Raw genomic sequence first — 27,112 nt, forward strand, 5'->3', positions numbered from 1 at the left:
TTTTGCATCTGTTCATTTTATATTTTCATGAAAGTCATGGTTTTAAACTTTTGAAAATTACACTTTAGCACCAGGTAAATTCTTACTTTGTTGTTAATTTAAAAGGTAAACTAAGTAGATAGTTTAAACATTTTTTTGAACTCCGCTTCATTGTCTTTAAGTGATTTGTCAAAGGATGTGAGTCACAAGTGAAAATGCCTCTGCAAAAACATAGCCTAGAGCCTTGCAGGAGAATGGGTAAAGTGGACAGGGAAACACAACTTGATAATACATGATGCAGTTGTGCAGTAGTGGTTTTTTTTTTTTTTTTTTGGTGGGGGGGGATACTTAGAAGCAGAGATGTGGCTGAGCACACAGGATTCCGCAGGCGCTCATCCAAGAAGTATCTTGGGCTGGGCACAGCTGGTTTGTGATTGCCTTGGACATGGGTCCAGAGGAAGAATTTCACCCTGTAACGTTGCACATTTGCTGGAACCTCTAGGTTATTCTAACACAAGGGAACTTCGAGTCATTTGTGGTGGGAGCCTCTGTTCCTTGGCAGCTAGTTCCTTTGTTGTTAACTGGCCTGTTGAATTAGCTTCTTTTAGAGATAGAGAACTATGACGGGAATGAACCTCCAGGGCCGTGTGGACTTGTATTCATATTTCCTCACATGTTTTCTAAAAAAGTGAAATGGGTGTAGTAGTCAGTAACTTTACAATGACATAATTTTACATATTTTATTCAAGTATACAGTATTTCAGGTGCACAATGTAATGATTAAACATTTCTATACATTTCTAAGTGCTCATAAAGGGAGGTGTCCTCTTAATCCCCTCTATTTCCCCCATTCCCCTACTGAGCTCCTCTCTGATAACTACCAGTTTGTTCTCTGCTTTTTTGTTGGTCTTTGTTTCTTTGCTTGTTTGTTTTGCTGCTGAAGTTCTACATGAGTGAGATCATAGGGGATTTGTCTTTCTCTGTCTGACTTATTTCACTTAGCATTATATCCTCTAAATGTAACCATGTTGCTGCAAATTGTTTTTTATGGCCAACTAATATTCCGGGGTGTGGGTGTGTCCATCCGTGCTCACGCACACATGCATGTGCCAGATCTTCTTTATCCATTCATCTCTCAGTGGACACCTGCATTGCTTCTATAGCTTGGCTATTGGAAACAATGTTTCTGTAAACATAAACGTGCCTGTACCTTTTTGAATTAGTGTTTTCATTTTCTCTGGGTAACATCCACTAGCAGAATTACTAGATGTCATGATAATTGTATTTTTAATATTTTGAAGTAGAACCTCCATATAGTTTTATAGTGATTGCACCCATTTGCATTCCCACCAACAGTGCACAAAGGTTCCTTTTTCTCCACGTCTCAACACTTGTTACATCTTGTTTTTGATTTTCGCCATTGTTATACATGTAAAGTAATACTCGTTGTGGTTTTTTTGATTTACTTTTTCTTGCTGATTATGATGTTGAGTATCTTTTCATGTGTTTTGGCCATCTACATGTCTTTTTTGGAAAAATGTTCAGGACTGTGCCCATTTTTTAATGGGATTATTTGTGTTTTTTTGGTGTTGATTTATAAAGGTTCTTTATATATTTTGAATATTAACCCCTCACCAGATACATCATTTGCAAATATCTATTCAGTAGTTTGCCTTTTTGTTTTGTTGGTTTCCTTTGTGCAAAAGCTTTTTATTATGGTGTAGTCCTAATGGTTTAATTTTGGTTTTGTTACCCTTGCCAGAGGAGACATATCTAGAAAAGTGTTTCTATGGCTGATGTCAAACGATGCCTGTGTTTTCTTCTAGGAATTTTATGGTTTCAGATCTTACATTTAGGTCTATAATCCATTTAGTTTATTTTTGTGTATGGCCTAAGAAAGTGGTCCAGTTTCATTCTTTTGCACATAGCTGTCCAGTTTTCCCAGCACCATTTATTGAAGAGACTTTTTCACCTTGCATATCCTTTCTTCCTTTGTCACAGATTAATTGGCCGTATAATTGTGAGTTTATTTCTGAGCACTCTGTTTTCTGGATCCGTGTCTATTTTTGTGCCGGTGCTATACTGTTTTGACTAGCTTTGTAGTATCTTGAAATCTAGGATTGTGATCTTCCAGCTTTGTTCTTTTTCCAGATCGCTTTGGCTACTCAGCATCTTTTGTGTTTCCATATAAATTTTAGGATTATTTGTTCCAGTTCTGTGAACATTGCTGTGGGTATTTTGATACAGATTGCATTAACTCTAGATTGCTTTGGTAGTATGGACACAGTCTTCCCAGTCTATGAGCATGGATCTTACTGAAAGGGATTTGGTTTGTGTTGTCTTCCATTTCTTTCATCTGTGTTTTATAGTTTTCAGAGTACAGGTCTTTTACCTCTTTGGTTAAATTTATTCCTAGGTATTCTTTTTGGTGCAATTGTAAACGGGACTTTTTTTCTTAATTCCTCTTTCTGCTACTTGATTATTAGTGTATGGAAATGTAATGGATTGTATTGATTTTGTAGTATTCTGTGACCTTATTGAAATCATTTATCAGTTCTAGTGGTTTGTTGGTGGAGTCTTTAGAGTTTTCTTTATATAGTGTCATGTCATCTGCAAATAGTGGAAGTTTCACTTGTTCCTTATAAATTTGGATGCCTTTTATTTCTTTTTCCTGTCTGATTGTTGTGGCTAGGACTTAGAGTACTTTGTTGAAAAAAAAATGGGGAGAGTGGATATCCTTGTTTTATTCCTGATTTTGGGAGAAAATCTGTTTTTCCCCATCGAGTATGATGTTAATTGTGGGTTTTTTATACATGGCCTTTATTATGTTGATGTATGTTCCCTTTAAACCCACTTTGTTGAGGATTTTTATCATGAGTGGGTTATTGTACTTTGTCAAATACTTATTCTGCATCTGTTGAGATGATCGTATGGTTTTTATCTTTTCTCTTGTGGTGTACCACATTGATTGATTGTGCAAATAATGCACACTCTTGGATCCCAGGAATAAATCTCACTTGATTGTGGTGAATGATTTTTTAATGTATTGTTGGATTCAATTTGCTTATTATTTTGTTGAGGGTTTTTGTGTCTACGTTCGTCAGGGATATTGGCCTTGTGTGTTTTTTGTTTGTTTTTGTTTTGTGATGCCTTTACCTGTTTTTGGTAAGCAGGATGGTGCTGGCCTCATAGAATGAATTTGGAAATTTTCCTTCCTGTTTTATTTTTTGGGATAGTTAGGGGATTGGTATTAACTCTTCCTTGAATGTTTGGTAGAATTCACTTGTGAAGACATCTGGTCCTGGACTTTTGTTTGTGGGGAGTTTTTTGATTACTGATACAATTTCATTGCTGGTAATTGGTTTGTTCAAATTATGTATTTCTTCCGATCTGGTTTTGTAAGTCTATATGCTTCTAGCAATTTATCCATTTATTTCTTCTGTGCTGCCCAATTTGTTGACATTTTTATAGTATTTTCCTATAATTTTTGTATTTCTGTGGTGTTGGTTATTTTTCCTTTACTTCTCATTTTGAGTTATCTCTCTCTCTCTCTCTCTCTCTCTCTCTCTCTTTCTTTATGAGTCTGGCTAAAGCTTTATCAATTTTGTTGATCTTTTCATAGAACCAGTTTTTGGTTTCATTGATCTGTTCTATTGTTTTTTAAGTCTGTATTTGATTTATGCTCAAATACTATTTTTTCCTCCTTTCTACTGGCATTGGGCTTTTCTTCTTTTTCTAGCTCCTTTTGGTATAAGGTTAGATTATTTTTCTTGCTTTCTGAGGTAGACCTGTGTTGCTATATTCTTCCCTCTTAGAACAGCTTTTGTTGCATCTCAAAGATTTTGGACCACTGTGTTTTCATTTTCATTTGTCTCCATGTATGTTTTGTTTTCCTCTTTGATTTCTCAGTTGACCTAGTCATGTAGCATGTTATATAGCCTCCATGTATTTGTGTTCCTTCCAGAATTTTTCTTGTGGTTGATTTCTAGTTTCATAGTGTTGTGGTCAGAAAAAGATACATGGAATGACTCTGATCTTGAATTTGTTGAGACTTGTTTTATGGCCTAGATGATCTATTCTGGAGAATATTCCGTGTGCACTTGAAAAGAATGTATTTCCACTGAATGAAATGTTAGGAGTTTATGTTAAGTCTGTCTAGTCCAATGTGTCATTCAAAGCCACTATTTTTGTTGTTGTTGTTGTTGATTTTCTGTTTGGATGATCTATCCATTGATATAAATGAGGTGTTAAAGTCCCCTATTATTTTACTACTGCCCAGTTCTCCCTTTATGTCTGTTAATAGTTGCTTTATGTATTTAGGTGCTTTCATGTTGGGTGCATAAATATTTACAGTTGTTAAATCTTGTTGAATTTTTCCCTTTATCATTCTATAGTGTCAGTCTTTGTCTCTTATTACAGTCTTTGTTTTAAAGTCTGTTTTGTCCAGTATCAGTATTGACACCTAGCTTTCTTTTTGCTTCCATTTACATGGTAAATGTTTTTCCTTCCCATCACTTTTAATCTGCATGTATGTTTAGGTCTGAAGTGAGCCTTTTGTAAGCAGCTGGTGGATGGGTCTTGCTTTTTTATCCATTCACTCACCCTATGTCTTTTGATTGGAGCATAATTTAGTCTATTTACATTCAGAGTAACTACTGATAGGTATGTACTTATTGCCATTTTGTTATTTGTTTTCCAGTTGTTTTTGAAGCTCTCTTGGTTTCTTCCCTTATGGTTTGATGGTTTTGTTTGGATTCCTTTCTCTTTATTTTTTCCTATCTACTGGAGCTTTTTCATTTGTGGTTACCATTAGGCTCATATATAATATCTTATGCATATAGCAGTCTATGTTAAGTTGATGTTCACTTATGTTTGAATTCATTCTGAAAGCACTAAATATTTACCCCTCCCACCACATTTTGTGTATATGATGTCACACTTCGCATCCTCTTATTTTGTGAATTCCTTGACTAGTTTTTATAGATATAATTGATTTTAATGCTTTATTTTTGAGACAGAGAGACAGAGCATGAGCGGGGGAGGGGTAGCTTAGTTGCTTTTCATTCCTCTGTCCTTGAGCTTGCTTATCTATTCTTTAGTCTATATATTCTCTCCAGGGTATTTTTAATTTCAGTAATTGAGCTCTTCATGTCTGATTGGTTCTTTTTATATTTTCTATGTCTGTGTTGAGAGTCTCACTGAGATCCTTCATTCTTTTCTCATGATCATTACTTTGAATTCTTCATCACTCATATTGATTATGCCCATTTCATTTAGCTCTTTTGCTGTGGCATTGTCCTGTTCTTTTATTTGGGACATACTCCTGTCTTCTCATTTTGTCTGTGTTTCTGTGTATTAGGAATGTCAGCTACCTCTCCTGATCTTGAAGTAGTCATCTTCTGAAGAATAGGTCCTGTGGTGCCCTGTAGCTCAACGTCCCTGTTTATCAGAACCTGGTGCTCAGGGCTGTCTCCTTTGTGGGTTGCATGTACCCTACCATTACTGTTGTGGCTGAGCTTCATTTGCCTTCAGTCCACTTGGCTGTAATGACCCACTTTGTCTGTTGTGGGCCAGATTTGGTCCCTGTGCTGTTAAGAGACCAGTCTGGGGCCATAGTGGGCTTGTAGTTGGTTGGTGTCATCAGTCAGGCCAGATGCCTTCCTTTAGTCTATTTACTGGGGTTGCAGTTGCACTGAACTACAGGGAGTTCTCCCTAGGTTGTCCCCTGAGAGGCTTTTGTTGGTGAGCAGGCTGGTGGTCAGCCCAGAGGCCTGCTGGGGGCTGGAGATGCACTGATGGGCAGGGTGCACTCTCTTCACTGCCGGTTGTAAGACTCGGCTGCCGGGACTTAGGAATTTCTGGTGTGTGTGGTTCTCTTCTCCTCTCCCCAGGATAAGAGTCACTTTGAAATGATGCTGGTTCTTGCTGGGGCTGCTTGCTGGATGAGACAGGTCAGGAGCCACTGGGGAGGGACTTCTGCAAAGCGGGTTGTGTTGGATGGGACCGATTTGCTGGCGAACATGGGGGCCGATGTGCTGTGTTAGCAAGGTAGGTGGAGAGTGCTGTTTCCCACAGGTTTCTGACTACCTAGGCTGGGGGCAGGGGCGTGAGGGAAATCGTGCCCACCAGTTCTTTTGTTCTTGGAGCAGTCTCCTAAAGGTCCCTGCCCCTCCAGCACACTTTCTGGGATTAGTAATGAGTCCCCTACATTTATACTCAGGTGAGTTTCAAACTGCTACTAATACTGCTGTATCTTGGTGGGGTTGTTTGTTACACTGTTTCTTTAAGGGTGGGAATGTAGTTTTCTGTTGCCCTCCGGCTCTTCTACAGCTGAGCCCAATAATTTTTGAAGTACCTGGTGTTAAGTCCTGCTGGTTATAAAAACTCATGGAAGGAAGTTAAGCCCTGCTGGTTTTCAAAGCCGAGTGGTATGGGGATTTGTCCCTCAATGCAAGTCTCTGTCCCCTGTGTCTTGAGTGCCTGTTGTGGGGTCTGCTCCTCTGCCTTCTCTGTGCCTGTGGTGTCCCTCCCATTCGTACTGAGTCTGCCAGAAGTTTGGTTCCCGACTGTTTCTCCGTCCTTACCTTGTTTGCCATGTTTCCTCTCTCCGGTTAGCTGGAAAGTCTGTTCTGCTAGTCTTGGAGTCCTTTTCAGGGTTGGATGCACTGATGGGGCTGTCGTAGGACAAGGTAACCTTAGGATTCTCTTAACTCTACCATCTTCCCAGAAGCCCACGAATTTTACACATTTTAAGTTATGTATGCTTGATCCCTTGATCAAGGTAATACCTTGATGTGTTAGGTATTACCTGTTGACTGTGGAGAATGACTTTCTGTTTCCTGCACTAGAGTGTTGCAGTTAATTCTGAAAATGTCTTTTCCCCCCAAATTTTAAGGTTTTTAAAATTATAACTGAAATTTGGAAGTAGGATGGGATGCATTTGGGATTGGGATATCCAAGGAATGGAAAGCAAAAGAAGCTGATTTATCTGTGATAGAATGGAAGGGCTAGGATCACTGACTTAGGAACATTAGGAACAGAACCTGACCGGGGGAAAGTGAGGTGATGATGAGGTATCTGGTGCCTGAGGCTTTAAGGTAAAATTTATAACCAGACTACTTTGGGGGTGAGAAGCCTAATGGAAATCGTGTTTACTTTTTATTCAAAACTATAGAATAGTTTACCTTTTTAATTTCTGTTTTCTCTTTCTTGATCCAAATTACTATTATCATAGGAACAATTAGTTGTTGAAAGTTTTCTTTGCCTATTAATGACTCAACTGAATTAGTGTTACCTGCTTCAGTGACTGTTAGGATTTGGCTTCAGTAATTCCTCTGGATGAAAAAGTCTCTCATGTGAAGGGAGCCCATATGCATGCCAGCTCATACTGATGTCATTCATAGAAACCAGTAATTCAGTTGAAATGTGCATTGGGCTGTGATATTAGATAACTAAGAAAGGATTATGCATATTGAAGTATTGTATACTCGAAATCGATCATAAATTCACCCTTTCTATTACTGTTAGGAGATGAGTTATTGTTTCCACTCGTCAGGTAAGAACAATACTTGAGGTACGATCTGACATTATACTTTTGCCCTTCAACTGCTTTTTGAGGTGTAAATGCCTATGTTTAGGCAATTTCCTTGTTAGGAAATTGAATCAGTTTTATGGAATCTACACTAGAACTGCTGATGCAGCTATTAACAGACACAGAAGAACTGCTCAGTTGAGATGAGAGCTTTAAAGATGGTTGAGTTCAGGGAGGGATTTTCTGCTCATTGTACCACACTGTTGGAGCTGTGTGTGAGTTGCTTCAACTAAACTGTACTCCTCTTTATCTGTTTGTGTTGGCATAGTAGCTATTTGTGTTTGTGTCATTGATGTGAAGATGATGATTATGTATATTTGCTGGGAGCTTGTTGTATGTGAGGAGCTATTCCGTGAGTTTCACATGTGTTACCTTGTTTGTTCTTACCACCGTTCTTAAGAGGAATGTATTGTTACTTCCATTTTGGAGTTGAGAATACTGACGTACAGAAGAAGTACCTTGGCTGTCTTGCCGAGGTCACATATCTAGTAAGTGGGAGAGTCATGGTTTAGACCTAGGCAGTCTGGCTGCAAAGCCTGATACATAGGCCCTGTGCCATGGTGATTCTGTACGTATACATGTGGAATGCCTGATACTGTTTTTATTTCTCTCCTTTGATGGCTTTCCCACCTCCGTATCTCTTCTCTCTAGGATCATTTTAAATTGGGTCTCATCCTAGTTGGTGAGACCACCAGTGTCCTTAGTTGGGAAAGAGTATATCAGTTAGGAGTGTATTTGGAGATAAGTAATAGAAACACTAATCCCACAGTAGATTAAATGATTTTTCTTAAATAACAAGAGGTCTTGGATTTGGGTGGTTGAAAGCTGGTGCAGCTGCTGAATTTTCTTGATAGGGACTCAGACTTGTTTGTGCTTGTCCAACCCTTTTTTTTTTGTAATTGAATTAAACAAATTTTTATTTATTTTTTAAATGTTTTGTTATTTATTTTTGAGAAAGAGAGTGCGAGTGGGGAAAGGGGCAAAGGGAGAGGGAGACACAGAATCCAAAGCAGGCTTCAGGCTCTGAGCTGTCGGCACAGAGCCTGACGCGGGGCCTGAACCTACAAGACATGAGATCATGACCTGAGCTGAAGTCAGACGCTCTTTTAAACATTTACTTTTTGAGAGAGACAGAGCATGAGTGGGGGAGGGGCAGAGAGAGAGGGAGGGAGGAAGGGAGAGACACAGAATCAGAGGCAGGCTCCAGGGTCCAAGCTGTCAGCACAGAGCCCAATGTGGGACCTGAACCCACGAACCATGAGGTCACGACCCGAGCCAAAGTCAGACGCTTAACCAGTCGAGCCCCCTGGGCACCCCTGTGCTCTTCCATTCTTACTTACTGGCTGTTGGCTTCATGCTTGTTAGTCTCCCGGAGGCAGAATGAATTTTGGCAGCTCTAAGTATTAAGGGTGCATTCCAAGCAGAAAGAAAAGGATGGAGGGATTTTAAAAGGTGGCAGCCAGCCTTGTTCATGCTTCTATATCCAAAAAGAAAAAGCTTTTTCCAGAAGATTCATGCAATTGACATTTTTGTTTTATGTCTTATTACCAAAACTAGTCACATGGCCAGTTCCAGACACCAACCACATGGAATCATGTTACCATGACTGGTTTAGCCCAGCCACAACTTGTCACCAGAGATAGTCACAGGGACGTACTGCCACCCACATAAGTTGTGGCAGAAGGAAGCAGGTTGGGTGGGGCAGATGTTGGGGAGACAGCTGACGAAGTCGAGCGTACGGTGATTTCTAGGAGCTACAGGCCTCTAATCAGGATTTGAAATCCTTGTAATCTTGCTTGTCCTGAGGATCAAAGTCTCTGGTTTCCGGGATGTGCTTGTCATCTTTTATCCAATGAAGGGGCTCAATACCACTCTTCCTCAAAGGCCTTTTTATAATTCTCAAGAAGTCTAGTTTTTTGGATCTGGGAGTTGACATTTCTCTGCTTTCTACCCATTCCAGAGCATCTTAAGTATAAGACACCTACTGAATTCCAGTCCTTGGTGTTGGTGACCACTTTCTCTGATGATCTCTTTTGTCTCAAAGGATTGTCTAGCTCAAAAGTTGATGAGGGGCAGGGTCCTCAGATCAGGGAAGTAGGGCAAAGATTACAGGACAGTATCACTCACTGAGTGCGACTGTAGCTGATCTGTACACTTGTCTGAATTCCTGGAGCTCAGTGACACGAGTTGTTCATCTTTATATCTCCTATGCTGTGTTCAACTACATGTATTTGGAGGATGAGGCCATTTAAGTTGACTCAGCTCCACACGCCTGCTTTGCGTGTGCCGTGGTTTCTCTTCCCATCCTTGCATTGGTGTCAAAACCCAGGCTAAGAAGCGCCTGATAAGGCCCAGCCTCTGGCCGGACTTCGTCTACTCCTTATCTTGACCCTTTGCTAACAGCATCAGGAGTTTGCTGTTATGGCGTTCAGTTTCCTCACGTTATCCACCAATACCCACCCCCGCCAACACCCACATTTGAGAATTTGCCTCTCTTGTAAGGCCAAGCTACAGTTAGAGCAGTCTTATTTACTTAATCTGTTTCATCCAGCATTTTGAGGTGTGTATAGTAAGAGGCCTTTGTATAAGTTTAGTCTGCCATGTTTCTATGTGTTCCTTATTTTAAGCAGAGCATCTTACACACACTTAAGCCTTTTACAGATAACTCACTGTTTTATCTTCCATTGTATTTATTAACCATCAGCTTAGTGTCTTAAGGCCACAATAATTTTCTTTTTCCTGACAGTTCTGCAATTTGGGCTGAGGGGGGTCATTCTCTAATTACTACCCCTTCCTTGGACACAAGTGGCTTCTTCACCTCTACATAAGGTGCATGTAATGGAAAGCATATAGCGAAATGGCTGGAAAGGGCTCGGCTGAGTGTCTCTTCCCACATGGTTTCTCCAGTGTGGCACCTGGGCGTCTCTAAGAACCCCAGGAAAGTGCATCCTGGGAGAGCAAGCACCATCATAGAAGCACCTGTCAACACCCTGCTTGTGTTGTACTTGTTAATGTCACTTTGGCGGAAGCAATCACCTGACTCAGCTCAGAGTCAGATGGCCAAGGGCTTGAATACCAGGTGTGCTTCATTGGGGACCATCAATGTAACAGGCTCACTGGTATATATGTATACCTATACATTATACATAATCTCCTGCAGCAGCTCCATAGTGGCTACATTTTATTCCACTTCCTTCTGCACGTAATGAATTTTGCTATGAAGTATCTTCCTTTTAAATTGCAACCATATTTTGAGGTAACACTGGACTTTTCCACAGAGTTGCAAACATAGCGTTCCCATATGCCTTTCATTCAGCCTTTCATTCAGCGTCTACTATTGCTAACATTTGCCTTAAACAGGAAACTGAAAATTAACATTGGCACAACACGATACTATTTACTATACTACAAACTTTATTTGGTTTCTATTAGTTTTTCTACCAATATTCATTTTTGTTCCAGAGTCTCCTCCTGGATCCCACACCGCATTCACTTGTCATGTCTCCATCTTTCCAAGCCTTTCATAGCCTGGATGCTTTTGTAGAGTAATGGCTAGTTATTTTGTAGAAGGTCCCTTGATTTGCCCTTGTCTGATGTTTTCTCATAACTAGGTTTAGGTAATGCATTTTTTGGCAAGTGTCCGACAGAAATGATGTGCCTTTCTCCATGCCTCGTGTCGGGCAGTGTATCTTATTACTGGCGCTGTGAACCTTGTTCACGCCTGAGTAAAGCAGTTTCTCCCAGGTTTTTCTACTAAAAAGTTTTGTTTTTTCCTTTTCAGTTAATAAATGTTTTCAGGTAGATACTTTTATGAAAATACTGTTTAAGCTTTGGCTCACTAGTTTTGCATGCATTGGTGAGTTTTTGTCTGCAACAGTTCCGTGGTGTTCTACTGGTGATTTCTGTTCCCTTTTACAGTTATTTATATCAATATGAACTTGTTATTATATGGATTATAATCCAGCAGTATTGTTTTGTTTCCTAAATTGCAATAGCTTTGACCATAGAGCTTAGATTGATTCCTAAGCCCGTTTGACATATCTCCATCCTTTTTGAGCACTCTTAATTTCTGGCACCACAGGATGCTCTAGGCTTGTCTTGCATTTTCCCTGCCCCGGCCCTGGAATCAACCCACTTAAGGAGCTCTGGGTCCTTTTATTGGAGAATGGTCTTTAGGAGTCAAGGTTTTGGAGCTTCCTGCACTTCTACTATTGTAGGAGTTTCGTCAAGGCTCTCTGAGCGTAAGGAGCCAGGGGAGTAAGTGCAGTAACTCCTACCTGCTTACCTGTTCATGTCTGTATGTCTCTGTGTGGACACATCTGAGCATTGTGGGTTCATGCTCAGCACCTCAAATTCAGCCCAACATCACAGGGTTCATTCCAGCCTTCCCGTGTTCCTGATTTGGGATTTCTTTGACAGTGAAGAACCTGGTTCTCGTTACCCACAGTATTGTTGACTTGTTTGTTCAACCCTAGTGTATGTATAAGGTACCTCAGCCTTGCTGACCCATAACCCTGTGAGAAACAGATTCACTTACTGGAGCACGGAATTTGCACATCGTTCTTGTCGGGAGCCTTACAGTATCTAGTCCAAATACTGTTTTCCAAAGTGCTATTTGACTTTTAATGTGCTCTTTTAACAAATCAAAGAGTTGTTAGATTTTGTCAAATGTAGGAGAAAGTGAAGAAAAATAGGGAAGTAGGTAATAGATGAAGGAATTATGGCTATTTGTTTTTTGTTTTTTTTTTTTTTTGAGGTAAGTGGATGTATATGTGTGTATCTGAATTCCCGCATTTTTGGACTTCTACAGTTGCTAAGAAGTATTGTAGATAATTTTGATTCGACTATCAGTTTGCCAGAGAGGTGAACTAATACAGTAACACAGTATTTAAACTTCTTTGTGTATTTTACTGACATTAAAACTGTTAAACATAAATAAGAGTTTTTAAAAGTCACCTTTGATACGCATGCAAACAGTAACGTTCTAGCAAGTATAAAAATAGTACCTGGTGTATTGCCAGCCTGATCCCATTCACCAATTGTTTTGAAATAATTAGGTACCCTACTTTTTCTTACTTTAAAGATAGTTTTACTAGTACTGTAGTATTCTTGCAGAATGGTGGGAGGATAATGCATTAAATCTCTTACAGTGATAAAATTATTCTGTTTTCTGGAAGAGGCTGACTTTGAGAAAAATTGGGAACGACTGTCTACTGGTTACATATAGGTAGCCAAATTAAAAAAAAAAAGTGCATTGGAGCCCAGTAGATACCTTACCTTTAATGGAACAGCTAGTTTGGGTAGTACTGTAAATAGAAACGTATTGGATTGGAAAGCCTTGCAGGAAAAGATAATGATTACATAGTTAAGTGTTTTTAAAACAATAGTTATATTTACTCTAACTTCTATTTCTTAGGTGTGCCATAACTTAAAGAAAAATGTGGACGCAATATCATTCTAGTTCAATTAAAAACAGCTCCATTAGATAGCATCTGGGTAATGTGGTATAAATAGCCAGTTTATTGAAAAAATCCACAGTATACTAGTTTATATTATGTTACATATGTTACTTAAGAAACATGCTAAGTATAATAAAATTGTAAATATATTCATTAGTGTGTGTTCTAGGTCTACTGGAAACAATCAGGTTTTAACGTATCTCTTGGGAGGGTTGGCCAGGTAACAAAATTCAGTGGGTCCTGTAAGGAGTAATTGCTGGTTTGAGTTCATCAAACTTGGATCTGTTAAAGAGTTCTCTTAAAATGTAGACTATGGTGTGTGGGTGGCCCAGTCAGTTAAGCATCCAACTCTTGATTTTTTTTTCTCAGGTCATGATCTCATAGTTCTTGAGTTCAAGCCCCGCATTGGGATCTGCACTGACAGCACGGAACCTGCTTTAGATTCTATGTCTCTCTCTCTCTCTCTCTCTCTCTCTCTCTGCCCCTCCCCTGTGTGCTCTCTCTCTCTCTCTCTCTCAAAAATAAACATTTAGAAATGTAGAGTACAAAACGGGATTTCAGAAAAGCTGTAAAGATTATTTCATTGGTTTAATGACGTGACTTAAAAGAACTGCAGCTGCCACCTGTGTCTTAGGATCAGTTACAGCAAGTAGTATTATTAAACCAAAAAATGAGTGATTGTGGGTTCCTGTCCTTTTCCCATTTCCCTCCTCTCCGCTTTAAAATGTTTACTATTTTTTTTCCCTCTTACTGTCTTTCAGGCCTCTTTGTAATCTGTTCTTGATCTTTAAGGACTTAGAGAAATCTAGGAAGTAAGGGAAAACTCATACAGATTTCTGAAGTGGAAAGAGGTGTGTGTGTCACACAGGTATATAATTTACAGCATATGACTTTGAGAATTATATGTATGAGATAAACATAACATGTGTATACGACATACATATAACGCATGCATGTAAAATGTAGGCATGTAACAAGGTCTCAAAAAGTAGAAATCTAGGGGCGCCTGGGTGGCGCAGTCGGTTAAGCGTCCGACTTCAGCCAGGTCACGATCTTGCGGTCCGTGAGTTCGAGCCCCGCGTCGGGCTCTGGGCTGATGGCTCAGAGCCTGGAGCCTGCTTCCGATTCTGTGTCTCCCTCTCTCTCTGCCCCTCGCCCGTTCATGCTCTGTCTCTCTCTGTCCCAAAAATAAATAAACGTTGAAAAAAAAAAATTAAAAAAAAAAAAGTAGAAATCTAAATTGTCCTTTTGTCTAAACAGCCATCTGCTCTGTTTAGTCCTGCCTCATCAGAGTCTTTTATGAATAGACAGGCTTTTTTATGTAGGAGTCTGTCAATAAATTATGTATCCCAATATGTTCACTCTGTTTTTGATAAAACCAGACAGTAGTTGAAAACATAGAAACCCCATCCAAAACTAATTACTGCAATGTTATCAAATAGGATCGCATGGTAATTAGTTGCTAAATGCTTTATCCTGCCAGAGAATAGCATAAGGGCAAGCAGGGGCCGTGGGTTGTGAGCATTTTGTAAAGTTACTGGATATAGTTATTGTGAATTTTTGTCAGTGTTTGGGTTTTATGCATAACTAAGGATATTTGGCTTGGTTTCGTAAAAATTAACGGCGAAAGGATGATCCTGTAGAGTGTCAGATTTTACCTTGTAAAAGAATGTTATTTAGCTGATTAGATTTAATTAACAATAACATTAAATTCGTGTAGAGAACTGATGCTTGTTCAGAGTTTTGAACTCCATGTATTTTTTCCATGGAAAAGAAGTTGTAACGTTGGTCACCGTCTCAGACTAGTGTTTAAAAGCCCACTCAATGCATCAGTATAGCAGAATTGTCATCATAGTAGTAATGAGATGTCGTTTCTAGCGTCTGAAATTCTGGCAGGACATGAGCTGGGGACTCTGGGAGTGGCCCTGGTGGCAGGTTTGAAGGCCGTGGAGGAAAGGTCCCCTGCTGCTTCAGCTGCCTTCAGCTCTGGAAGCGGAGGCTTTTCCGTATCGGGACCCTTAAACCCTTGGATGGATGCTTGCTGCCCGTGTGGTATAGTCCAACTCGTTTTTCTTCTGAGCCTCATTTCATGTATTGAAGCTCCATTTGCCCAATAAATCTTAGACTATGTTATAATATTTTAGTGTTCTTTTTTCACATAGTCCTTGTGCGTGAGCAATTGTAACTTTGAATTGGAAAGCTAATTGTAATATGAAAGTGAAATCTGAGTGTTCTTGAAGAAGCTTGGAATATATTGACGGCTTTTTCTCTGAAAATTAATTTCTTTTATCTGTGTTCAGTATCTTACGCCTTTAAAATAAGAACTAATTTTCAGAAGAGCTGTTCTTTCCCCTCGTGTCAGAATCCCACGTAGTGATAGCAGGCTAAATTTTCAGTGAAGGTTGAAAAGTAATTCTCTCTTTTTTTTAATGGCAACACTGTCAGACAAGTGGTAGAATGATGCAGTAATTTTTGTGGGCTGTAGCCATTATGGTCCTACACTTGTAATTTCAGGTGTATTCAGTCTTTATGCAAGCTTGAAACCTAGGCAGCTGATCTGATAGTTTGCACGTGCCAAAGTTTTAGTTTTTGTATTTTTTTTTTTTCAACGTTTATTTATTTTTGGGACAGAGAGAGACCGAGCATGAACGGGGGAGGGGCAGAGAGAGAGGGAGACACAGAATCGGAAACAGGCTCCAGGCTCCGAGCCATCAGCCCAGAGCCTGACGCGGGGCTCGAACTCACGGACCGCGAGATCGTGACCTGGCTGAAGTCGGACGCTCAACCGACTGCGCCACCCAGGCGCCCCATAGTTTTTGTATTTTTATTGAAAGTTCCCGTATATAGTTTCTAAGGGATGACAGAGTAAGCTGAGTTACTCTGCAGTTAAAGGTTTTGTGATTTTTCTCTCTCTCAGGTTTCCACTTTCCTGAAGACTGGTGGAGTGGAGTTTCTTCCAAAGCTGTAACCTTCAAAAAAAAAAAAAATCTCTTCTTTCCTCAGACTTTGCTCTCTCTGAGACTGCTTGGGTAATGGTCTGGTTAGCCCTAAGAGTACAAGATTTCTTTGTTATAGAGAGAAATAACCATCTTGGGATGTGAATGCCATCCAGGAAGCTTTAGCACAGTTTAACAGTGATTAGACAGCTACAGTTCTAGTTTATTCTGACTGTAATTTTTGGCTAGGTTCTGGATGATACAGCATTGAAATGGTCCCCTAAGTTCTGATTTGGCATTTCCGTTGTCTAGATTTTGCCATGCACATTTTTATCCTTGTAGGATAGATACTTCTCTGTCTTTACTTTCTACTTTTATACTTCTTCTGACTGTTCTTGAGGTGTTCAACTATAACCTTCGTGGTCTCTTGTTGGGAGAAACTATAGAGCCATACTGGAAGGGTAGCTGGATTAGATATGTTCATTTTGAACCCAGGAGCCTGTGGCTCTGGTCCACCTCTGTAGGGTGCACTGCCTGGTCTCTGGTCAAAGGAGGCATTTGGGGATGCTGAGGAGCTTGGCTTGGGTGATGAAGAAATCAGAGGATGAGAAGTATAACAAAGTTTGTGTTAAACTAAGGGCTCAGTTGATCCTCAGTCACTCAGGGCCTCTGCTCTGAGTGAATAGTAAGAAGTAGCTAACAGCTTGAAGAAAGGATTTTCAAGTGAAAAATTGGTGGAGTTTTCATTCAATAAAGTTACAGACATAGCAGATCATCTTGGCATTGGTTACTCAACCTTTGAATAAGCTTCCTGGAGAGCAGGAGTATACAAAAAAATGTTTACAGAGTCTATGAAATTGTCTACAGAGATCTATGATTAAAGGAAAAGATTTGGGGCAGCTGGGTGGCTCAGTCAGTTAAACGTCCGACTCTTGATTTCCGCTTAGGCCATGATCTCATGGTTCGTGGGATCAAGCCCTGTGTTGGGCTCTGTGCTGACAGCACGGAGCCTGCTTGGGATTCTTTCTCTCCTCTCTCTGCCCTCCCCTGCTTGAACTCTTTCTTTCTCTCTCTCAAAATAGATAAACATTTTTTTAATGTAAAAAAAAAATAAAGGAAAAGACTTAATAGAAGTTGCATGTAAGGCTGGAGTTTTTCAGTGACTTCAGGATTCAAAATATTTTTTGAAATTTTTATATAATTATGAAACTTAATGGTAATATACAGGCCAAAAATAAAGTATGTTTCCATTGCTACTGCGGGGTACATAGAGAGGAACGAGTATAATTTGCTGTGAAAATATTTGCATTTGGATCCCCAGTGATGTTTATATGTATTTGTGTGGATCTATTTGAACTTTTGTTACATATGTAACTAAAGAACACAGAAATGAGACTCAAATTGCAGGAGCATGAATTATTTTTAATAGAATGTTGTAACCACAAGAGTAAAGAGCAGCTAACCATTTTTCTTTTATACTCAGAATTTTCATTACTACTATAAAATTTCACTTTAAAAACAACCTTTCATAAATTTAATTGGTTGTTTACTAACAAACACAGAAGTATGAACTTGCTCACCTTGTTGAGGAAACAATCTGTGTGGTTACCTAGTCCTTGAATTTTATGATGCCAGATTGGAATTACTGACAGCGTATACAAACATGTATGTTTTTGGAATTACTTTAGAAATATTTCCTTCATGGTAGTTACAGTGGAATAATCTTATTCTTGAAAAATGAGTTTTAAAAGTCTGTTGTTTTTCATTTTTATTAGAATTGAGTTATGTTACATCAAGTTATGTTAAATTTGCATCATGCTGATTAGTAGAGGTAAAAACGTAAATTGGTTTTTGCGATCAAAAAGACTGATACGATTATGTGGTTTTTTCCCCCCTTAGAAATATATTATGAATTATTAAAATGTGGACAATGAAGAATACATTAAAACTTGTAATGAAGGGAAAATGGCATTTTTTCTTCAGCCCCATGTTTAGTAATTTTAGGGTACTTGTGAAATTAATACTCTAGCCAGTCATATTTTGAAGAGGGAGGATATCTGTGGATATGTCCAAAGCTAACTGCAGGCAAGTAATAGATACCTTTTTTGAAAGATAAAAGGAGATGAAGTTAATGCTATGTAGTTCTGGTAGCTTTAGCACTGACAGCAGGAAATGAGCTGTTTGTGAAAATAGCATGAAATGTAATTCAGAGCATCTGTCTAACTTATCAGCAAGAACAAATTGCTCATGTTTTAAAGTATATCAGTTACTCTAGGTACCCTTTATTGACTTGTTCAACCTACCGATGTTTGCTCAAAACTAGAGGAAGTTTGCCAATCTTTTTTAAATAAGCCAGATGAACCTCTTACATTTAAGTATTAATTTTTGAATTTGTACCTACTCACTATTAAAAACAACAAAACAAAACAAATAGAAACTTTATTGAAGGTTAATAACCAGAACCGGAAAAGTGTTTAGCCTGGTCAGTCTGTACGTGTTGGATGCATCCCATGTCACCAGCACCCAAATCCTGTTGCTCTGTGTGTAGAGAGGGCTGTGAAGACCTCCATAGGTCTCTAGATTGAGCAGTGTGGAGTCCCCGCTGACTGTGCTGTGAGCGTTTTCATTGGGTGGGAGCGAAGGCCTGATTGTGTCATGGGTTTAGAGAGAATGGGATATCAAGGAATTGGAGAAAACATTAGAATTCTCAAAAAAAATTTTTTTGAGGCATTCTGCATTAATGTCGACCAGAGAAATGGGGAGGTAGCTTGGGGAAGCATGAGGGTGTGTGTGTGTGTGTGTGTGTGTGTGTGTGTGTGTGTGTGTGAATGCTGTTAATTCTCCATGCTTTTAAGTGAGCTGATGGGAATGTTATGTAGGAGAAAAGAGGGAAGAAGTGTAGAAGAGGTTAGATCTCATAATGAGCTCTGCTACTAGAGGGAATGGGGCTGGGGTACAGAAGGAGTTGGGTGGAGAAGCTGAACAGTTATTGTGTAGGAAGGAGAGCAGTGTCAGTGTAAGTGGGCAGATGTTTTTGTGTGACTTTGTGGAAGTTAATGGACTCACTTTTATGGCTGAAGAAGGATGAAGGGTTATAAGGTCAGAGTGAGACGGAGGTAGGAGGGGAGAGAAGTGAAGTAACTAGTCCGCAGGAGAGTGTGGACCTTGTGTGGACCTGTGTCCCCTCACCCCTATTGGGCAGACCGTCTCTCTGTCCCTGAGAAGCATGTCAGTGACTGAATATTTTTTCATTTAGTTTGAGGTTAGTTATTCCCATTAGTCACCAAATAACTTAACCTCCGTGTATAATTCAAATGTATTTTAAGATGCCCCCAAGTTTTGCAGCTCTGCTGTTGTAATAATTGGAAGAAAATTGGAAGAAAATAATTTGAGTCTGGGTCCTCCCAAGCGTTGAGTCCGTTAAGAATGTGCAGGATTTGGTACAGTGCAGTGCAGGAGGGGGATGTGCTGGTGCCGGAGTCCCCACTGCTAGTTCTGTGATTCTGGCCAACTGACCTGACCTCTTCAGACCTCTTCAGTTGGCTCATCCTAACAACAGGAAACAGAAGGAGTGCTTACCTGCGGTGCTGTGTGCCCCTTAAAGCACTTAGAACAGTTAGGGCTCTGGTAATGCCAGTTCCAATAACAATTATTCACACCCTTCTGCTTCCCCATTGCAGTAGAATGAGCTTTTTAAAATTTCCTGGGTGGAAGGAGGTAACCTGTTTTGGGTCGGATCTCTTTCTCTCAGATGCTCTGGTTTATGTGCAATGTGTACAAAAACACGAAACTCAAATTTAAGTGTACTTTTTTCCCACTTCGTAAGGTGGGCCCAGATCCAATCTGCTCTAACAGTACCTGGCACTTTGTGATGGTGAGTTGACTGCTGTCTTCCAGTAAAGATCTCGTCCTCGTGCAGGACAGGTTCAGGTGGTACAGATACTTCCTGGATGTTTCTTCGTGGGTCTGCAATAAAATTAGCCAAACACCAGGAGTTGGCTGGATAAAGGAGAACTAAAGCATGAATATGATTCTCTATATCTTGGTTAAAACACCTCATCAACTGTTTCTTGCTTTTGGGCTAGGGGGAGGGTAGGTAAGGGCTTACAGTCTAAATATATACCTTAAACTGGAACCCTCATCTAAACTTTAGAATTTCTATATTTTAAAAAATTCAAAGCATTTATAGATATTCTGAGGCAATAAGACCTTTTTTTTGGGTGTTCCCCAGAGGAGTAAAACTGCATTGGACACAAAATGTTTTGTTTACTGAGAATAGAAGTGCTTGTTAAAAGGAGACATTTTTGTAAAATAGTTCATTGTAACTGAGTTTCAGTGAGCCACAGGGCCGTGACACACATGGGAGCTGGCAGAAATATTTTAGGAAAGCAGGAAAGCACTGGATATTGGATCTGGTTCTTAACCATTTTGTTAGGAAGTGTTGATCATCTGCTGAGTGCAAAGCTTTGTGAGGGAAACAGAAAACTTTCTGCCCTCGAGGTGTGGGGTGGAGATGGTATAAAATTTTAGGATTTATGAGAACCACATTTCATCGTTTTTCCGCCTTCTAAATCCATGCAGCCAGAGAACACAAATGCAGCTGTTTCCTCTGGGGATTACTGGATGATGCTCTGGTTGGCCAGGGTGTTTTTGTGTGAATGTGTGAATGTGTATTTTAAGTTTTTACTTCGAAATAAGTATAGACATAGAAGTTGCAAAGAAAATATATAAGGAAGTCCTATGTACACCGAACCCAGTTTACCCTCCTGGTAACATCTTGGGTAAGTATAGTATGTGTCTATATCCTAGTTTTAATACTGTTTTTGCATTAGTACTTTCCAGGAAGCTCATGCACATTTCACCAGTCTTACATGTACTCTTGTGTGCATGTGTGTGCATGTCGGCATGTATTTAAGTCTGCGCAGTTTTCTCTTACCTGTAACTGTCACCAAATTCAAGATATGCAACTGTTCAGTCACCACGGGCACCCTCATGCCACCTCCTTAGAGCCTCACCTACTCCTCTCTCTCTCCCCCTTCCAGACTGACTCCTGGCATCTACTCATCTGTTCACTGTTGCTACCATTTTACCTATAGAATTTTGTTTAAATGGTATAATACCATATGTAACCTTTTGAAATTCTTCCCCCCCCCCCCCCAGCATAATTCCCTTGATATCCACTTGAGTTGTTGAGGATATCAAGAGTTAATTCCCTTTTACTGCAGCATATTACCATGGTACAAATGTAACTTTTTAACCATTTACTCAATGAAGGACATTTAGGTTGTTTCTAGTTTGGGGCTATTTTAAATAAAGCTGCTGTACACATCCATGTTCTGCTTTTTGTGTGGTCGGGTCTTCATTTCTCTGGGATAACAGTTGCCCAGGAGTATAATTGCTGCATTATGGTAAAACTAAGCATGTTTAGTTTTTTAAGAAACTGATGTACTCTTTGGGAGTTGACTTTCTCACTAGCAGTGTATGAGCGATCCACTCTCTCTGCAGCTCCCCAAACATTTGGTATGGTCACTCTTTGTATTCTAGACATTCGGGTAAGTGTGTAATGATAATCATTGTGGTTTTAATTTGCATTTCCCTAATAGCTTGAGGTGAACATCTATTCATGTACTTCTGTCTGTATATCTTTTAGTGAAATGTCTGTTACTGTTTTTTTGCCCAGTTTCTAATTGGATTGTGTTTTTTTTTTTTTAATTGTTGAATTTTGAGAGTTCTTTCTATACTTCAGATACAAATGCTTAGTGTAAGATACGTGGTTTTCAAATACTTACTGCCAGTCTGTAGCTTGTCTGTTCTTACTCTTAACAGGGTCATGGGTGGAGCAAAGGTTCTCAATTTTGACAAGGTCCTTACCAGTTTTTCTTGTCAAGGATCACGCTTTTGGTGTCAAATATGACTTTCTTTGCTCTTTCTTGTCTAGGAATTTTGTTGTTTTTAGAAATCTTATTTTCTGGTAGATAGGGGGAAAAAGTCAAATGTTTATTCTCCCATACTTAAGCAAACTGAACATCGGGGTAAACCAATAATCTGTATGAGGAAGTTTGTATTCCGTATATTAAGTAAAAGAGTAATGATACAGTTAGAATCTCACCAACTCCTAATAAGCAGTGATAGAATTAAAGAGCAATAGAATTAGAATTTCGACTCCTAACAAAATAATGGATGTAGATGGTGACCATGCCAAAAGGAGAGACCTGAGTCTATTTGGGCTACTGTAACACAGTGGCACAGGCTGGGTAACTTACAAGCAATAGAAATTCATTTCTCTCAGTTCTACAGGCGGAGAAGTCCAAGGTCAAGGTGCCAACATGGTCACCTTCTGGTAAGGGCCCCCTTTCTGGCTCATAGCTGGCGCCTTCTCTCTGTCCTCACTCGGTGGAAGTGGGGTCTCATCTCTAAGGCTTGGATCCCATTTATGAGAGCTCTACCTTCATGACCTAATCACCTCCCAAAGGTCCCACCTGCTACTAATGCCATCACCTCTGGGGAAGGCTGTCCAAAGGGAAGTGGTAGCTGCTGGTTCTCTGATGATGTGTTATTTGTGACTTTAAAAAAGTTAACTAAAATAGCAACCAAGAATAGTCAAGTCTAAAGAAGGGATTGGATAGTTAAGGTATTCTTAGATTCCCAGAATTTGCTTTGGAGGTAGGCAAATGTTAGCTTTATATTTTATGTAGACATATCACTTAGAAACTTAAAGATAAGCACAAAAAATATACATGGGGTATAACCTTTATTGATGAAGCCTAACATTGGGCCAGTTGGCAAGGGAGAAGTAAGTTCCATGTTCAGCTGCACTGTCAGAGCAGGAAAGAATAGTAGTAGATTTGGGGATGGGGGGCGAGCAGAAAATTAACTGACACAGACTACCAGATTACAAGAAATTTGGGTGATAGAGGAGTATTCTATGTGGTAACATTAGATACAATCAGCAAATTATAGAGCACGGGATAAACAACCTATTTCTTTCAGCAAATAAATTGCTGGGAGAACAAAAGAGATGGAAGGGAAACCTGGATTAAAACAGACAAGGGTGTGGACCTTTTTCTAAATTTTCCCTGGAATGAATCAAGTATAAAAGGAATTTTGGTTTTTGATACAGGAGGAGATTTGAACACAGTGTAATTGATAATAAGCGATCATTGTTCCTTTTGTTTTTATTTTTGGATGTGACTATGTTAAGGTGGGTGTCTTTTTTAAAAAACCTCTTTTAGAAATGCACGCTGAAATATTTACAGATGAAATGATAGAATGTCTGGGATTTACTTCAGTATTGTTTTTGTTGCCTTTGTGTTAAAAAAAAAGAATGTGAACACCATTTTTATTTAGAGTATAAAAGTTATTACCCTCCAGCAGCCCCCTACCTCAGCCCTGTACAAAGTCCTCAATCGTGAATGAAGACCTGCTTTTAAAATAATGTAATTTTGGATCTTCTTCCTGGATTTTGTTTATAATGAGCTGTTAGAAATTTATGATAAAGATAACTGTCATTTACCGAGTCATATTCTGTGGTTATATTCATATGCACGTATTTTGACTTGGTAGTTTGTGATGTGAACAAAAGTATCTTGTGCTTTATAGGATAGTTAATACTGTCTTACGGAAGGAAAGAAAATCAGTGATCGTTTCCTGCAGTCTAGTTGACGTAGACCTATGTTTTCCACCCATAAGCCTGAATATGTATTCTTCTGACATATTTACTGTTTCTATAAGCTATGGTATTCTTAAACATTTTAAAAATGTGACTTCTATAATACTTATCCTCTGCTAATACATTATTTACAGTATAAACTAGAGTTGTAAATTCTGAGAAAAATTCATATTAAAACAACTACAAATTCCCAAGAGACAACATTTTAGATGCCAATCAGTGCTTTTATTAATTCCTGAAAAATTTTTAAGTAACTGTCCTTTATAGTTGTTTTCTAGTGTTCCTCCGCCCTGTATAGTTTTAGTCTTGTTCATTTCATAGCTAAAAGTACAGTGTTGGGAATTTATAAAGTTCTGATGGCATGATGTAAGTAATAAAATTTAGTGCCTATAAGTATTGATGATATTTGTAGTTGGGGAAGGTGGCGAGCAGAGTGGGGTACGGTGCGTGTTTTGTTAAATTCAATAACATGTTTCTTTTTAGGGGTTTCCTAAATGGGTATATGCAACCCCACTTTTGTGCCTAAAACTATAATTTACTTTTTTTTTTTTTTTTTTGGTGCTATAAATTGTTAACTACCTTAGGTTTTTACCTTACTTGGAAGCTAACAAGTCAGTCGGCACCACTTTAATGGACACAGGTAAAAGACATGAGAATTCTAGATCAGAGATGAAGGACAGTTTATTACTCACAGCAGTAGCAGTTATCACATGATTAACGATTTTATGGGACCTCATTTCCCATGAGATGATGGGTCAGATGACACCTGTTTGTGCTGTGGGTCACATTACAGACCAGAACCCAGAACCTGAGAATCTCAAACTTTTTATAATAGAAGTAAATGCCCTGGAAAGAGACTAGGTCTTTATTTTGCTGGAGAGTAAGCATGCCTGTGCTTGGCTCCAGAGGTGACACCATCTCTGTCTGCCAAACTGTCCTTGAAAAGATATCTTTTATCTGGAATAAAAACAGTTGACATCTCACTTGAAACTCATATAGAAACATGAGAGGCCCTTGGAGAATGAGCTCTCAACAGACTCTACCTTCTGTATTGTCTTGGCTTCTGACGAATTTTCACATGAATTTTCCCACTCTATCAGCTAGTCTGATTAATCAGATCAATACTCAGACCATAGCTGTTCAATTTGTGTCCTACGCAGTTTAACCAAGGGCACTATCAGTAATACTTGAAGCAGCAGGATGAGGCCAGCCTGAGCTAGGCCCACTGCTATTACTCCAAGGGTCAGTACAAACATGTTAAGCTTCATCAGGGCCCTGTTGGCCAGAGCTATGGGAGTGGCCTTGAGTACTGAACAGAGACACCTTGTCCACTTTGCTTCTGCGCAGTTGGCGCAGCCCAGTGGACACTGGGTCTCAGCTTATTCGAGAGCAACATGAGCCAGTGACTTTGCTTCAGGTGGTGGCCTCAGGAATAGAGTTTCCCGCAGAGGGAGAGCTGCCGCTTTCTCATGGAAATCTCACATGCCAACTGGGAACCGGTCTGGCTCATTCTTGAGTGTATCATTTCTGTTTGTCACAGGGCACTTAGGGGCCCTTCCCGCATTGATAGTCAAGGAGTTCAAGTTGAGCCGTCCTCGACTGCAATATTAAGCCAGAGAGTCAGAAGGCTTCTGTTGGTCACGTAGTTAGTTTCCAAAGAGCCCGGCAGCATGCTCATAGCTGCTTTTTACAAGGGATGCACTTGGTAACCATGGCACAGAGTTGAGGAATCCCAAACCTCAAGGCAGGTCTCTGGAGGTCACTCCCTACCTTGCTGGATGCTCCAGTTGGCAAAACCCTTAGTTACACAGACTTGTTGTCTAAAGGTCCTTCGGGCTGTGGCCCCAAAGGTTCAGTGCGTGCCACAGCCTGTTGCATGATTTCCCATAGAGCCTCCTGGTTCAGGCTGGTCTCTGTGGCTCCTGGTTTGTAGATGAGCTGACTCAGAGTACCAAGTAGAACGCTCAAGCATGGCACATAGTGTCACCAGAGTTCAGTGAGGTATTGGGCTCCCTTTTGGTAGTGGTAGGGGAACTGAAGAGCCCGTGAATTTCCCTGACTGCCGGAGAGATTGAGCATGGATCGGTGCACTGAATCCCAAAAACTGTTAACTAGAGAAAGACCTTGGATCTTGTGAGAGTCTATTAGACGCCTTTGCGGGCAGAGGTGTGATAGCACCACAGTCAGACTGTTGAGAATGAGGCTTCACTTTCTCATAACCAACAGAATCTCCTTGATAGTGAAAATTTCGATGTCGGAAGACACTAAATTCTGCCCCCCCCCCCCCCCGTAGTAAATAGGCTAAGGAGTTTAGATTTTCTCAGGGATATACCTGGAGGCCTTGCCCCTGAATGCAAATTGCTCTTGGACCTCAGGTGCCTGTGGGAAAGGAAAGAAATGTTTGGTAAAGCCCAAGACAGCCGCCAAATGGCATCAGTCCGAAGTGGATTCGGTTACAGACACAGCGCTGGAGTAATCTGGAGCAACGACCGAATTCAGTCAGCCCTGATTCTACTCTAAGCTTCCAGCTTCTCTTTCACTGGCCATGTGTGGCTGTTAATTACATTGAGATACTCTTTCCCTTACTGCTTCCTTCAAGTCCTTGACCGAGGCTATGATTTTGTTTCAGTTGGTCCGCTGCAGGGAAAAGAAAGGGGGAACAGTTTCCACGTTTGATCATAATTCCTTGACGTGCTGTTTTTCCTCATCGAGATAAATCCCCTCTAGCACCAGGGGACAGGGAGGTACGAGCATCTCACACACAACTCCTCTTATACTTTCACACTTGCAGGCGACACCACGGCGTTTAGGAGAGCCCCCTGCAAGGTCCCCGACTCAGCTCCAGAGGGGGACATTCTGTCTCCCTAGTGTCTTGACTGTACACATACCCTTGAAAAGCTGGTCCAGAACGAAGGGGTCAGTGCCGTGCCCCAAGGTGGACCAAGGTGGAAGCAACTCCTGGAGAATCGTCTCCTGACAGAAAACCCATCCAGGTGCGGTCGCCTTCTGCTCCGTGTCTGCCGTGGAGCTCGCTCGCTCTCTTCTGTTTTATTGGAAGGTGATCCCCTCTGGTTTACGTCTTTTCACTTTGCAAAGTTTTAACTCGCTGATGTTGTTCTCCTTTAAATTTATATGCTTCAGTATTGTTACGTCCAAGTGATCCTGAGGAAGGAGCCGGCCAGTTCTGTGTGCTCCGTCGGCTTGATGCGTGTTCAGGTTTTCCTTCCCTTTTGCCCTGAGCAACCCCTTGTCCTCGGGTTTCCTTTTTACTCACTGTGCCTTCTGGACTTCTCCAACGCCTTTGAACGTCTCTTACCATAATTCTCCTTACTCAGTAAGGGTTTATGCTGGTATTTGTTCAAATAGGACAGGGCGTCCGTTGCGCGGCAGTCACCCTCGAGGTGCGGCCTTGCGGTTCTTCGTACTCTGCTGGACGTTGTGCTGCTGCCCTTCGTCATTTAACCCTCACGCTAGCCTG

The sequence above is a fragment of the Herpailurus yagouaroundi genome, unplaced genomic scaffold, assembly GCF_014898765.1.
Source record: "Herpailurus yagouaroundi ecotype Mexico unplaced genomic scaffold, PumYag 100, whole genome shotgun sequence".
Taxonomy (NCBI): Eukaryota; Metazoa; Chordata; class Mammalia; order Carnivora; family Felidae; genus Herpailurus; species Herpailurus yagouaroundi.